The 15,556-nt window shown below is 43.5% G+C and overlaps 1 protein-coding gene across 4 annotated transcripts in view; it reads right to left on the minus strand.

The window, feature by feature from the left end:
• The window catches only part of rragd (ras-related GTP binding D), a 57,655-nt gene that overhangs the window by 16,000 nt on the left and 26,099 nt on the right, over positions 1-15,556 (minus strand). The window lies entirely within an intron of this gene.

Here is a 15,556-nt window from a genome sequence, read left to right on the forward strand (position 1 = left end):
ATAACCTGAAAAACTGAAATCTCATTCAATAAGATAAGATAAAATAAGATAAGATAGAACTTTATTAATCCCGAAGGAAATTCTTGTGCCAGAGATTGCTCAAAAATACAACAAAATTACAACAAGTTCAAGTGTATAAAATACAAGTGTATAAAATAAAAAGTACTATTTCTAGCACCAGTGCCTGAAAGAATAACAATTAAGTAAGATACATTTAGTAAAATAAAAAAAGGTAAAGTAAGCTAAAAAAAACTGAAAAATAAGTGATATTGCATGTGATGAGAAAAGAAGTAATATTGCACATGTTGGACATTAATATTGCACACAATGAACAGTGATATTGCACATGAGAATGGAAAAAGTAGTGTTGCACATGATATTGATATTATTGTTGTTGTCAGTGTCCGGTGTTTTCAGCTGTCCTTCCTGCAGAAGGGGGAGGAGTTATATAGTCTGATGGCCACTGGTAGGAAAGACCTCCTGTGGCGTTCTGTGGTGCACCTCGGTGGTCTCAGTCTACGGCTGAAGGTGCTCTGGTATGACTCCAGTGTGGCGTGCAGGGGATGAGAGGCGTTGTCCCTAATGGTAAGTAGTGTCCTCAGCATCCTCCTCTCCGACACCTCCACCAAAGACTCCAGTTCAACTCCCAGGACAGAATCTGCTTTCCTGATGAGCTTATTGAGTCTATTAGCGTCGGCTGGGTTCACCCTGCTGCCCCAGCACACTACAGCGTAGAGTGAAGAAGTGGGTACTACCATTCCATCTGCATACATGTTGTCACATCCTGGGAATGTGAATAGATTACTTTACATTTATTTGACATTACGATGTAAGAAAATATCGATACTAGGGCTGTCAATCAATTAAAATATTAAACCCAAATTGTACCTTAAAGGGAGATTTGTCAAGTATTTAATACTTTTATCAACATGGGAGTGGACAAATATGCTGCTTTATGCAAATTGTTGAAGAAATTATGTTTATATACACAGCACTTCTAACAGAAATATGACTTGGTAAAGACTTGTCAGGTGTTAAGAAACCTGACAATAAGGCACAGTGTCCGAGTCCTTTTTCTTTCTCACCCAGACACTGGGTTGGATTCTTCTTTTTGTTACGGAAGGTATGAGTCAGAACAGATGAGGGGTGTTGCGAATGTCAATTCTGACAGACCCTCAAAGACTGTGTCAGTTTTGCAACCTTCTCCTCGAGCTGTTGCAACTGAACACTTCTCCTATGTCTGGCACGCTCCCTGCAGCGTCGTTGAATCACCCTGCGTCTATCGAGACGTAATGCCCGGGCGGTCTCTTGTGCCGGGTCAGTAAATAGACGTTGAAAATCTCGTCTTGCCATGTTGGCAACTGCAGATGCCAGATAACGACGGGGCCATGTTAGTACCTATGGTTGCTTGTTTAGAAGCTTTGTCTGCTAAGTTATTTTCCTGTAACTATTAAAGAGTCTTTTCTTTTAGTGGATTGGACACTTAATAATTGCAACCTCCACTGGGAGATGCATGACTTTCAGTAGAGAGAGACTGCCTCCCCATGTACTGTTGGGGTGCCATCAACCCTATGAAAACCCCTTTGCTTCCAAATGCTATCGTGCCCATGACACACACACCATATGCGTACGCCAAATTGGTATACACTTTTAAACTTTTTTACTGTTATAGTTTACACGTGGCAGTCAAAGCTTTGATTTCTGCTAATTGTGCAGAGCATGGTTGAGGAACCTTTAGTTGCCTGCATGGTTATATAGGTATTGCCCTCATTCAATTGAACAATGGCATATCATGCCTGATTCCCAGTAGCATCTCTGAAACAGGAATCATCTACAAAAAACGTAAGGTCTGCCGTTATTAGCTAGTTGTACAGGTCATCTTCGGAAAGCAAAGGTAGCGGCAGCTAACCGTTGATAACAAGGTAGTAGGCCTGTCTCAATGTTGTCTAGTTTAGTGCTATAATATCATAGTGGTTGTCTATATGTTGGCGTATCTTGCATTAACATTGCGTTCGCATATCCTAATCGCTCTGCGACATACATGAAAAAGAATTGGAGTAGTCTGGGTTCCCAAGTGCTGGGGCAGTCTGCATGTCCCCCTTTAGTGCTTGAAAGGCCCTTCAGCCTTCTCTGTCTACTGCAATTGCGCAGAGCTGTGTGTTTGTCCTGCAGCCCGTACGAGGGCTCGCAAAGGTGTTGTTTTCACAGCATAATCACAAATCTACAGCGACTGTATCCCACCGTTCCCAGAAAAGAACATTTGTCCCACCTTTTGCAGTTTGGGAGCGTTTGTATCGGCTTCTATTTGTGACAGGGCAATTAGGCTTTTATCTCCACATAGTTTTCTCCCCAAATATTCAACTTCTGCTTGACAGTGTTGTAATTTCTCTCTACTGACTTTGTGTCCTCATTTTGCTAGCGCTGTCAGCACTGCAATTGAGTCTTTCTCACACTGATGCTTTGTTGGACTATAGATTAAAAGATCCTCAACGTACTTACTTACAGTACTTGGAACATCTAGGTGTTGTAAATCTTGATCCAACACCCTATTTAAGATTGATAAACTTTCGATAAAACTTGAGCTATCGTGTAGCCCTTAATAAGTGGAAGCAAATAAATATTATGAGTTTGGATGTAATGGCACACAAATCACAAATCTATTACCGTGTACCAAGTGCATTAGGTGAAACATTAGTAAGTAATGTGTGAGGATCTGGGACGATGGGCATTTCAACATCACCTTGGAGTCGATGGCTCTTGGATCATGCACTAAGCAATAATCATTAGAGTAGGGCTTTTTGATTGGAAAAATTTGAATATTGCAGGGGCTCTTTGTTTTTATTAATACCTCCTGCTTTTAACAGACCCTCAAATAGTGGGTCTAATTCGTCTTCAGTGGATATTGTTTTCGGTATGGCAGCCTAGCGTGTGGTTGAAGTTTTACTCGTAGGTGTTGTGCTGATTTAACTAGTCTCACATCTGTCTTATGTTTTAACCATACTTCCTGTCGGACCTCATTTAGCATATTTTTTGTGTTCTGATGTTACTAGCATTTGTGTGGGTGCTCTTTCATGCACTATCACTTTCTCTATTATTGTTTCATCACATGCTTGCATCGATATTCTAATGAATTGCCTGAATGTATATATTATTAGAGGGCTTCAATTCCTGCAATTTCGACGCTGCATGCACCACCGGGCCGAGTTCGTGGGATTCATGTCCTTTTGCCATTAACAATGTGACATAAGGGGAAGAGCTTTGAACTAGAAACCAGTCTTGTAGTTCAGTGAGGAATGTTACCACCACTGCTGCTCCTTGTGGTCCAATGTAGCAATTTTCATCGACCGGCTGTGTTAGGGGTAGAACCTGAAGTTTCCCTGAGAGGCTTACTATCTTGACTGATGAGTTGTAGAAGGGGAGTTCTAAGCCGGTCTTTCCAATGCATGAGCAAACATGCATGTCACGCTATAGTGGGTTCATCTCGTGGTTGTGATGAGACAACCGGTGCCATTAACTTCCTCTCAGGCCCCTCCGGGCCTCCCTATTGCCAGTTCGCTGCCAGTTCTGTCCATGGATTCGTTGAACAGTCTCTCCGACGGTGACCTACTTTGTCACATCCCCCACAGGTTTCATTTCCCCCCTGAGCTTGATCCAGGTGAGGGTTGGATTGGGAGCGCCTGTATCGCTCTCTTCTTCGTCCATAACGGACTGGTCCTCCCCTTTGTCCTGGTCGTCCCCTGAGGTGAGAAATGCCGCCTGGTGTGACAGGGCTGATGTGCACATGAATTGGTGGTAGTGATGGAGCCGCATAGTTGGCTGGCCTTGCTTGTTGTGGAACCTGTTGGATCTGAGGGTGAGCTACTGCCTGGGGAATGGTTGGAACCTGAGGTGCCATCATTGTGGCTGGCTGAGCCTGGTCAAAGGTTACCAAAGGGGCTTGGGCCTTAGTTTTGTCCTTCTTAGGCTTGGTCAATTCCTTCAGTTGTAGTTGCGTCAGTTTGTTGACCAAATGTTTATTACCCTCTTCTTCTTTTTGTTTTTTCTTTCTGTGGTTTTCCACATGGAGCACAATGTGCTCTGAAAACAGAGACCACTCCATCTTCATAAGCCCCAGGACATTGTCCAGTCGTTTCTGTACTTCCTGTGGCATAGCTTTCTTTACCATCACTTTGAACAGACTTTCTGTGGTGCTGTTAGCGTTCCAGGCACTTCCTGTTTCGTCTCTCCATTTCCGCTGAAATGAATGTAAAAACTTTGATGGGTTTTCGTTGTCTTTTAGTGTCTCTCCATCCAGCTTGGAGGGGTCCATCTTCTCTGGATACTGTTTTCTCACCTCTGCCTATACTTGAGTGCGATGTCCGCCAAAACCCACATCATTTACTCTGTTTTCAGACACTACCAGTGGTAGTAGTCTTGCAGCATGGAAAATTTCTTCATATATGTGTTTCCCAGCTATATGCATGAGCAAAGCTTTAATATCACCTAGCGCCAATTGCATTCCTGCTGTACTTTCTTCTAGCGCTGTGATCCACTTATTTGCTCCTTCATGGAGGTCTGGTCGCCTGCTTGCCAGTCCTACCATGTCCATGAAGGACCATGGCACATACTGTATTTGTCCTTGCGCCATGGTCACAATAGGGCACTGAGTAGTCACCTGATATGGGGGAAGTAGCCTCTCGAGTTTCCTGTTCTTCTTCTATCTCTTCCTTATCCTGCCATAAGCTTTCAGGACTTTGTTCCCTGAAACACCTCCCACTTCTTAGCACACCGGCAGTTTCTTGCTGTACATCAGTTGGCTTCATTCTTCTTTTTTGCTGATGGATTTCTTTTATTGCTTACAACCCTGTTTTGACGCTCTCTAGTTGGCGCCGTTTTCCTTCAATTGTAGGTTATTCTGGTATTATAATGCCATTCATTTGCAACTTCATTTTCAACAGGCTGTTCATTGATTCCAGGTGTGCTTTCCATTCAGCTTTATATTTCTCTCCTCCTCTCTTATGCTCGTGAGCAGATGTTCAAGTGATGTGGATCCACCTGGAGGGCTAATTGCTAATTGGTGAGCCTTCCATCGGTGTACCCCGAGCTGTCCTTGGGGCATTATCCGACAGGCTCTGTCTTTCTTTCAGGTGACTATTACATGTGGGTAATGTAGTCCTGTTCAGCGATTGGTAATCCCACCTGTCTTCGTCACTGGATTGGTCATCTTTTTCTGCTTGTTGCCGATACTTGTCCTTGTGATTTCTGGCAACTGAATCATCATCCGACCTTCCTTGTGACCTTGACTTGTTTTTCACCTTTTTCTTAGTTTTGGTAGTTGATTCTTTGCTTGGGTTCATTTTGTTTTTTATGTTGCTGGTTATTCTTTTTGTCGTAACTTGTCGGCTATTTGACAACGTTCCTCTGTGTCTGTATTCTCTTCCTTGGATGTCAAGCTTTCATCTTGGGATGTAGGTGGGTCACTTGTCCTGGAGTCTGACTCTGTATTCAACTTCTTTTCTTTCAATTTTACGGCTTTTACTCTTTTCCTTATCCTTTGTTGGTACATGTTTTATCTTGAATTTTCCTCATAGGTGACCTTTTACTTCTAGTTCTTTGTCTTCCATGTTTTTCACCACGAACTGCCCTGCGTTTGTCGACCTCTTTGGCTGGGAATATGGTGGTGGTGGCCTAGCCGGCCATGGTGGGGCTGTGGGCTGTAGTTCTTTTACGGGCTTTCCTTTCCCAGCCTCGTCTTTCAGCTCCTTCTTTTCTTTTGTCTGTTTCTTCATTACATATGCCTGTGTGTGCCTGCACCCTTCTTGTCTGAACCACCCTAATATTTCCCTTTCCTTGGCTTGTTTAACTTCCCGCTTATCAGTCGTGTCTTTAGCTTTGTAGTATTTTATGTTAGTTTCTACTTCATCACAACAGGTTTCTTCTAAGGTGCCTTCTTTTGGCCACTGTTGTTTTTCTGATGTTCTTTTATGCCACCTCTTCATGCACTGTTGAATCTGCTTTTTGTGATCTGGGAATTGTTCTATTATCAATTCCATCGGTGTTGATGACGCATCGTCATTTGTTACTGTGGATCCCATGTTTGTTTGTCTGATTGCCCCAAGTTGATTTGAGAATGATCTTGCTCCTTGTTTATCTTTTTGTTATTAACACAAATATTTTGCCCGCAGTAGTATCAGGCTTGTATTTCTTTTCTTCTTGTGGAGTCAAATGTTAACTTCTCTGTCCCGTGTCTTGAGGGATTTTAAATTTGCCTGTTTCCCCCTTGACTCTTCTTAGGGACAACGGAAGCACAGCAGAGGATTCAGTGTCACTCGGTTTTGTCCTTGTTGCTCATATCCTTCCGGTATTTCAAAATATTGGACTCAGAGGACGCGTAGTGGCTGCACCAGGTTCTTACATAGGCTGTTCAAGCACTGGGTTCAAATGTAAATGAAGACAAAAACCCTTGTATTGTTTCCCCCCACTGTATTTCTGAAAATTGTTTTTGTACTCGATTTAAATTCACAATCTTTGTGACTTGACAAGTTGTTTGTCTTGTTTCTGTTTCACAACTTCCTGTGAGAAAGGTTCAACCAAAAGTATTTTATTCAATGCGGTAAGAGATTATTATTAGATATTTTTATTGTTTACAAAGTAATTAGTTGTTATTTAATAATTGGTTAACCTACAGTTTTACAAAGCAATTGATTATTGTTTACACAAGTAATGTGATGTTGTTTATAAAGTACGCTGTTAGTGTTCACGAATAAAGTATTATTATTTGTGAAAGTGTGGCAGTACTGAGTTCCCCAGACTTTAGTTGTTCAGTCAGAAGACTGAAAAACAGTTCCCATCCACATAATAATATAAAATGCCTTCTTAATAATAATAATAATGAACAAATGCCTCTTCGCTAATGAACAAATGCCTCTATATCAACAAACAATTAAGGAAACTGAAATATTGGTTTGTGGTTTTCCCTTCACCCTCCTTTAAAGTTTTCCCAAATAAAATACACTAAAAAGAAATGGGTATAAAGGGTTTCATTGAAAATCAACAAATGAATAGGATACAAAAATACAGCCTGCAGGCGTTAGGCTATTGTAAGGCAAGCCAGCTGTTGCACAAATAGCACCTAATCGTCCCAGTGCAGGTAACCCAATTGGTTGGCACTTAACTTTCAACTTAACTTAACTTAGAGCCAGTCCCCACACCCTGCGCAACAGGTGAACTGAATAACCCTCTAATCACTCAGCAACTCAACCAAAAAAACACCAGGGAAAAGGGAAACAACAGCAAACACCATAGAATTGGCAGCTGCCACACTCCCTCCCCCATATAATAAACACCGCCTCCAAGGTGTTTTACACACATCCTTTAGACAGTTATTTACCTTTAATACAATATCACAAAAAAAACAAATTCATCCTCATCACTAGTGTCACTGTCCAGAAAAATGCGCATGACCGCCTCTCTCTCCTGAGCCTCCACTTCAACAGAGGTTGGGCGACACTCCTTCAAATCACACACATTAACCACCCTTAGAGCCTTTCCGGTGTCCTCACGCACAATCCTGTAATTCACAGGGCCTACCTGCTCAACAATGCGGTACGGACCAATCCATCGCGGGGCCAGTTTAGCTGTGTAATTTTTGGAAGCCTTGGAGACGGGATGGGCTTTCATCCAGACCCTATCCTTCATTTCATATGTGACATGTCGCCTGTTTTTGTTGTAGGTATGAGCCTGTTTCCTTTTTGCTTGTGCCAGATTGGACTCTACCAGAGCTTGGACATTTTTCAGCGCACGTGGGACCTGAGAAGAGGGCTCAAAAGCTCTGGCAAAAGGTCCCTTCAAAGATCCTCTAAGCAGCAACTCAGCTGGGGAAAAGCCGGTGGCTTCATTGACTGCGGAGTTCAGGGCAAAACGCAACTCCGGTATGAAACAATCCCAACTCTTATGCTTCTCTCCAACATACGAAGCTATCATGCTTTTTAGTGAGCGGTTAATACGCTCAGTCATGTTAGTCTGTGGATGATAGGCAGTTGTGAGTTTATGGACAACCCCCCAGCTATCACACAACTCTTTGAAAACCTCTGATGTGAACTGAGGTCCCCGATCTGATAAGACATGTTTTGGGACACCCCGACGTGTAAAGATGTCCTTCCGCAGATATTTGCTGATTGTGGAAGCAGTAGCATTACGTAAAGGAAACAACTCAACGACTATAATAATCTACAACAAGTAATTGGGTGTTTCCCAGGGAACTACGAGGCAGAGGGCCCATGAGGTCCAAACCAAGCATTTCCCATGGCTCCGTTACCTTTGTCTGCTGGAGCAAGCCAGCAGGCTTCCTGGACTCAGGTTTATATTTCTGACAAATAGTACAAGATCTTACATATTCTGCGACATCTGTCCATATTTTCGGCCAGTATGCAACTTCACGAATCCTTTGCTGGGTCTTATATCGTCCAAAATGACCACTCACAGGGTTATCGTGGTATGCATGCAAGACGACTGGACGAAGTGACTGTGGAACATATACCTGGTATAGGTCACCACGGTCAAGATGTTTGGTTTTCCTGTAAACCGTATCCTCCAAAATGACAAAACCGGAGTCTGCTTCACCGCTAGGTTTGTCATCAGTGAGCAGTGCCTGATATATTTTCTGGATGTCTGGATCACTCCTCTGGGCTTTCCAGACATCCTCATCAGTCAGAGGAAAAGGTACAAACTTCTCATCCCGTGTCAGGGAACGAGTGTACAATGCAAGGGAGGCCGGACCAGTGGCCTGCGACAGAGCATCCGGTGCATTGTTCAACCTACCCTTACGATATTCAATCGTAAAAGAAAATTCCTGCAGACGCAGTGCCCAGCGTATAAGCCTGGAGCTAGCTTTATTGGTGTTAAAGACCCACAACAACGAAGAGTGGTCAGTGACAACAACGAAAGGTTTCCCTTCCAGATAGTGTCTCCATTTCTCCAGACTCCACACCACAGCCAGACATTCCCGTTCTGTCGTGGAGTAATTTTGCTCTGACCTTGTTAGAGAGCGGCTGCCATAAGCGATAACCTCTTCTCTAGAGGAAGTGTTCGATCTGAGCCAAAACTGCTCCTAGACCTGTAGAACTTGCATCGGTGTAGACGACAAATGTGTTACACATATCAGGGTGACCAAGGACAGGAGGAGAGGTCAGATGGTCTTTAAGACATTGAAATGCCTTCTGACACTCCTGACCACTTAAACACGACTCCTCTTTTTCAGCGCATTCAGGGGCTCCGCAATCATTGAAAAGTTAGGGACATAACGGTGGTACCATCCAGCCAGACCCAAAAACCTTTGAACTTCCTTGAGGTTTCTAGGCACAGGGTAGTCACAAAGTGCTTCTGTCTTTGCTGGATCTGCTCGCACTCCCTCCTTGCTCACTACATGACCCAGGAATTTAAGCTCGGGACAACAGAAGTGGCATTTCTTAAGTGAGTAAGAGTGTTCTTAAGAGTGTAAGGCCAGCCTCCTGGAGGCAATCAAACACTCGCTGGACGTCATGAAAGTGATTCTGGACGTCTTTGGAATAGATTATGATGTCATCCAAGTACACCATACAGCACTCTCCTAGGCAGCTCCTCAGCACTTGAGTCATTAGCCTTTGGAAGGTAGTTGGAGCTCCCTTCAAGCCGAAAGGCATAACCCGAAAATGGAATAATCCAAAACATGTGACGAATGCCGTGAGGTGCTGGCTTTCCGGGTCCATTTCTACCTGCCAATAACCACTGTTGAGATCTAAGGTGGTGAACACAGCTGAACCTGCCAGAGATTCAAGTATCTCAGAAATCGTTGGTAGAGGATAGGCATCTCCCTCGCTGCGTTCATTAACACGGCGGAGATCAACACAAAATCAGGGTGTTCCATCTTTTCTAGGCACCACTACAATCGGGGATGCCCAGGGTGAATGGGAAGGTACAATGATACCCTGTTGAAGCATCTCTTCGATCTGCTCCTTAACCATCTTCCGCTTTTGTAGGGGTAATCGATAGGGGCGCTGGGTAACCACAACATCACTGTTTAATTTGATTTTATGTTTCAGCACAGAGGTACGGCCTAAAGTGGTGGTGCAGACCCGCGGGTTGTTTAGCAAGAGTTGGTACAATTTCTCAGCCTCCCTCCCTGTTAAACCACTGTCTGCAACAGCAGTATGGAGCAGACTGGGTAAGTCATCACCTTTAGGAATACAAGCTAGGTTACACCAGTCATCACTAACGGCAGGCAAGAGCGGTAATGTAGGTGGTAAGGTAGTATACAAAGCAACACTGCTCACACTCAGAACACCCCAACAATCACTAGGGCACAGGACAGGCTGGAAAGGGAAAACCCTGGTGGTGTCATCACCAGCAAAAGAGTATACCTTGTCCCGGACGTTGACCTGGAGCCCACTCATGCTCATAAAATCTAAACCAAGAACTAATGGATACACCAACACATCTGCATCCAGTACTGCGGTAGGTACGAACCAACTGTTACCATGCATGCTGAACTCCAGTATTTTACATCCAATAGGATTTGCTTGCTGGCCATTCGCAAGATACATTGGTCCACCCTGCCATGATACAAGGGACTCATTGGGGCCTTTGATCTTATTCCACAGACTCACATGCAATAAAGTGTAAGTAGCACCTGTGTCCACAAGCGCTTTCCCATGACGCTGACGTACCGTGATGGGCACAACCAACTGTTTTAGACTAGTGGGCGGGTGAGATGGAGATCCCACCACACTAGTAGACTTTTGCTTCTGGCGGTTCTTGGCTGCAGGCTGACTAGCAACAGTAGCCATGGAACCTTTTTTACTGGACTCTGAAGTCTGTTTTGACTCTGACTTTTGCTGTCCACTGTATTTTAAGCTACCTGGGAAGACATGAAACTGAGGGCAGAACCCTGGTGCATGCTCACCATGGCAACGCCAACACAAAACCATTTCAGATCTCTTTACATCCTTGTTTTCAGTGACCGCGGATGTAATGGAGGTCATCAAGTTTTGACGGTCAGTAATCAGGGACTCTTGGAACTCAGATTGTGTTTGTTGTGCATTCCACTGAATGGCATTTATGCACTTTGAACCAAAATCCCTTACTTCTGCGAGCAAATGGTTACTTGCTTTCTCCACCACATTTGTTATGAGAGTAGTACACATTTTTAGAGCTTTATCGATGGGTATGCCCTTTGAAATGTTTGACAGCCACTCACGCTGCCAATCCACTGTATTTTCAAACACAAGTTTCATCGACTCTACAGCATTAGCAAAAATGACTAAATCCGAATCTGAGTGTTCCTGGGTGGGAGGAGTTACAGGAACTGGGGATGAAGGCGGAAGTAATAAGCCCTCTAAAGCCACAAGAGGATGAGTGTCCACAGACAATTGTGGTTCTACTGGAGCATCTACCCATCCCTTTTCATCATCATCATCCAGCACGTGCACCTCCTGCCCAACTACAGGCATATCCAAGCTAACATTTAGAGAAAGCTCGGATTCCAATTCCGCAAGCGACGGTTCAAATGCGGTCATTGTAATGTCTGGATCTTCCCAAGACATGATGGATAGTCACTAGTAATTATTTGGACTAATAGTCAAGCTACACTCCACATACACATTTCAGAAATATACACTCAAATACACTTGCTAAATAGATATCAGAAGATGGGACACAAAACTAAATCTCTTTATTGAAAGATTATGCTTTGTGTTACGGTCCCTTCGTGGTTGCCAATTATGTGGCGGTACTGAGTTCCCCAGACTTTAGTTGTTCAGTCAGAAGACTGAAAAACAGTTCCCATCCACATAATAATATAAAATAAAATGCCTTCTTAATAATAATAATGAACAAATGCCTCTTCGCTAATGAACAAATGCCTCTATATCAACAAACAATTAAGGAAACTGAAATATTGGTTTGTGGTTTTCCCTTCACCCTCCTTTAAAGTTTTCCCAAATAAAATACACTAAAAGAAATGGGTATAAAGGGTTTCATTGAAAATCAACAAATGAATAGGATACAAAAATACAGCCTGCAGGCGTTAGGCTATTGTAAGGCAAGCCAGCTGTTGCACAAATAGCACCTAATCGTCCCAGTGCAGGTAACCCAATTGGTTGGCACTTAACTTGTTTCCCCAACTAGGAGTCAACACTCTCAACAAACAAAACACAAAGATCACAGAATCCCAAAAGGGCCCAAAACAGACCAGAGTTTCTGGTAAAGCTGATAATACATGTTGCATGGAGTGAAGGAGAGATCAGAATGACACTGGGTGTGCAATTTCCCTCCTCTTTTAAGCCCTACAGAAAGGGCGTCGTTACCCCCTGATTGGCCAAGAGGGGAATGCACCAAGCTGCTCTCAACTATCATTTAAGAGCCAGTCCCCACACCCTGCGCAACAGGTGAACTGAATAACCCTCTAATCACTCAGCAACTCAACCAAAAAAACACCAGGGAAAAGGGAAACAACAGCAAACACCAGAGAATTGGCAGCTGCCACAAAAGTGATTGACGTGTTTTGTTATTTCAGAGTTCTTTTTGCCATAGGTTTATTTTATCAATAGTTTAATGTAAAATCAATACACGGGCTGGATAAGACCTGGGACCCTTAAAGTAACCCTGTTTATTTCCATTGAATAAGAGAGCATTTATACATTAACCATCATTGTGGCATGTCTTGATAAACCACAGTGAAGGTGTCAATAAATAAATAAGGTCTATGACTCTAAATTAGAAAAGTTCCGATCAGTAAGGAATAGACGTGGTTTTAAATATTAATAACTATTACAGACTGTGGGCTAAAACGCACTAGAAGCCTGATTCGCCTTTACTATAATTCACTACATGTTTACAATCAGGCAGGCAAACTCATTGAAATACACAATAATTAAGATCAGTGTATATTATGTAATAGTAGCATTACAATGTGCCACAGGTCACCAAATTTTGGGCTTTTATAAAAAATATTCTCCGGGATGGCATGCCCCCGGACACCCTTAGCTGGCTACTGTTTCCCACTCGCTGGTTACGCAATATCCTTTTGGAAAGTCCTGATCGGGGGCTCAACAAAATAAAAGCCAGGGTACAGAGAGATCATAAGAATTAAAGGATCAGAGAGGCAATGACCACATTTCTGGAGAAGCAGCAGGTATGACAGGCGAAGCTGAACATACAAAGATGAGGAGCAAGGCAGACTAGCAAATAAGACCCGCTAGCGGGCTCATTTTTAAAGTTGGAGTGAAAATATTGGTATCATATGAAACTGGGCGACCTGGAATCGGGGGGGATGAGGGGCCCAATTTGAAAAGTCTGTCCCCCTGCCCATAATTCCTAATGGCTGACCTGGGTGACAATAGTCGTACAACTATGATGACGATAATATGGCCACTGGCTGCAACAATCCTGATGGTCCGTGAGAGCACTTTAGCAGATGAAATAAGATCTTTAAGCTGTCCCCTACAACCGAGCTTTCCACCAATACTAGTACATCCGAACGGTCCTTTATGTGCTTCTATACTTTTATGACAAAATAAGGACACAGTGAGGCGGGGACTTGAACGTGTTGGCGATACCTTTACTCATTTCCATCACCTCTCCTATAGTACTTAGTCACAGCAGCACACATACACACATTCCACTTCCACTTTCTCTTCACACTAAAAGCTCATTACTACATTGCACTCACCACCAGACAGAATCACACCACCAAAACAGTCTGTTGCACTGGTAAATATCACCCGCTGTTTTATAAGTGGTCTTTTACACGTACAGAATTGTAATTTTGACGACTCTCCGTACAGGCTACTCTTATTTTGAAAGGCTTAAACCAGCGTTTCAGCAGATGCAACGTCACGAGTGTTTGTAGATTTCTTTTTCAACTTAGCGGAATAGTAGGTTCTGGTTAACTTCAACAAACGATTGTCCACCAGAACAACACAGTTTCTAGTGCAGACCGCGCAAAGACACCAATGACTGCGAAGTTCTGCGTAAAAACGCCTGTTTTATACAAGCACCCGTGAGGCTGACGCCGCCAGTTAAACCACAATGTGTGTGTACCGCCGAAATGCTGGCAGCGACACCAGAAACTCGTGTCCACAAGGGCGTTTTTTATCGCGAGGGGACGCCCCGCTTCCCAGCATTGGACGCTTGGTGGGCTATCACTAGAAACAAGGCACTAGGCTCCTGATTGGACGAACGCTTTCCCTCTGTGGGCTGCTGTTCCCAGCTTTCAAAACGGAAACAGTATGGAGGCTCGTTTGGAAACATTCTTCTTGTTTCACGAAAATAGTTCACCGAAATATGTTTCTGAGAACATGTAAGGCGAGAAATAAGCCGTGCAGTTGCTGAATCTGTCTTTATTTTGGATCGACGTTTATTTTAAAAGATTCTCGTGAGTTTCGAGAGGCGGCGAGTTGTGTCGGACGCCCGTGATTTGCATAAAGTAGACTAGCCCTCAACTTTATGCAAATAAGGAGCGGGCGTCTTAACGCTCCGTTTCTCGAATCGCGCCGCCACGGTACCAGAATGCATTGCACGGCTGCTTACATAGACAATGAATGGGAAGCATGGAAAGGACGGAGCCTGTGGACACGTACCATAAAGCGCAAACACTCATTACTGCCAAGCATGTGAAACGGAGTGATATTGTGATTTAACTTTGAAATCATGCGTTCCCCTTCTGTCTCCACTCACAGACACACACAGACACACACAGTCACACACAGTCACACGCACACACACAGCTCCACTGTTGGTCACTTGCGCTCACTCAGCCCCCACCTTTTTTTCCTCTGACTTTAGAATGCGGTCGCGCGCAATGCTCCCTCTTTTATTTTATTTTACTAACTCCTAAATGAAACAAATATGGGGTTTAAGAACAAGCTAATTCAATCTAATTCGACTCAATTATCCTCACTATTTATAATTAGCAATATGTGTAGCTTTATTAGGAGAATATTATTACTGGACAGGGTGCTTTTGTACAAAAACGTCCTGATAAGGTCTTGGCCTTTGATTCCTTTAATTTTCTAGAGACAAGTTCAAATCTGGCCAACCTTCCAGGCTCATGGTAATTATCAGGGAAATTCTTACAAGGAAAACATGCTTTTGTCCTCTCATATATTCTCCTCTATTGGCTGTTTTCTCATTCCCCATCTGTTATATACACTGGCTTAAGAACTGTTCTGTGATAAATTAGTTTTAAGGCATTGAATTATTTTAACAACAGGCAGTTGTCAGATTGTAATTATTATTTACAGTTTATTTGTTTTACATAAAAAGCGGTTTTATACAGCACTATTTACACTATTATGGCCAGTTCACTGTCCCACTGGGTCACAGTGACCACGCGCTTCCCTGTCAACGTTCCTATTAGCCTGTCAACTGCACGTGAGAAATCAGCTCTCTGCCCTTTCAGACCCCCACTTCACGGAAGTACCCCAGCATCTTCTGACACTTCTGAGACTCAGGGCCATCCACAGAGGCCCTGAGTTATTTTGGCCCATCAGTTCCCTGCCCGTTCAGACCCCCACTTCACGGAAGTACAAGTACCCCACTA

This window comes from Sebastes fasciatus, chromosome 15, assembly GCF_043250625.1.
Source record: "Sebastes fasciatus isolate fSebFas1 chromosome 15, fSebFas1.pri, whole genome shotgun sequence".
In the NCBI taxonomy this organism is placed as follows: Eukaryota; Metazoa; Chordata; class Actinopteri; order Perciformes; family Sebastidae; genus Sebastes; species Sebastes fasciatus.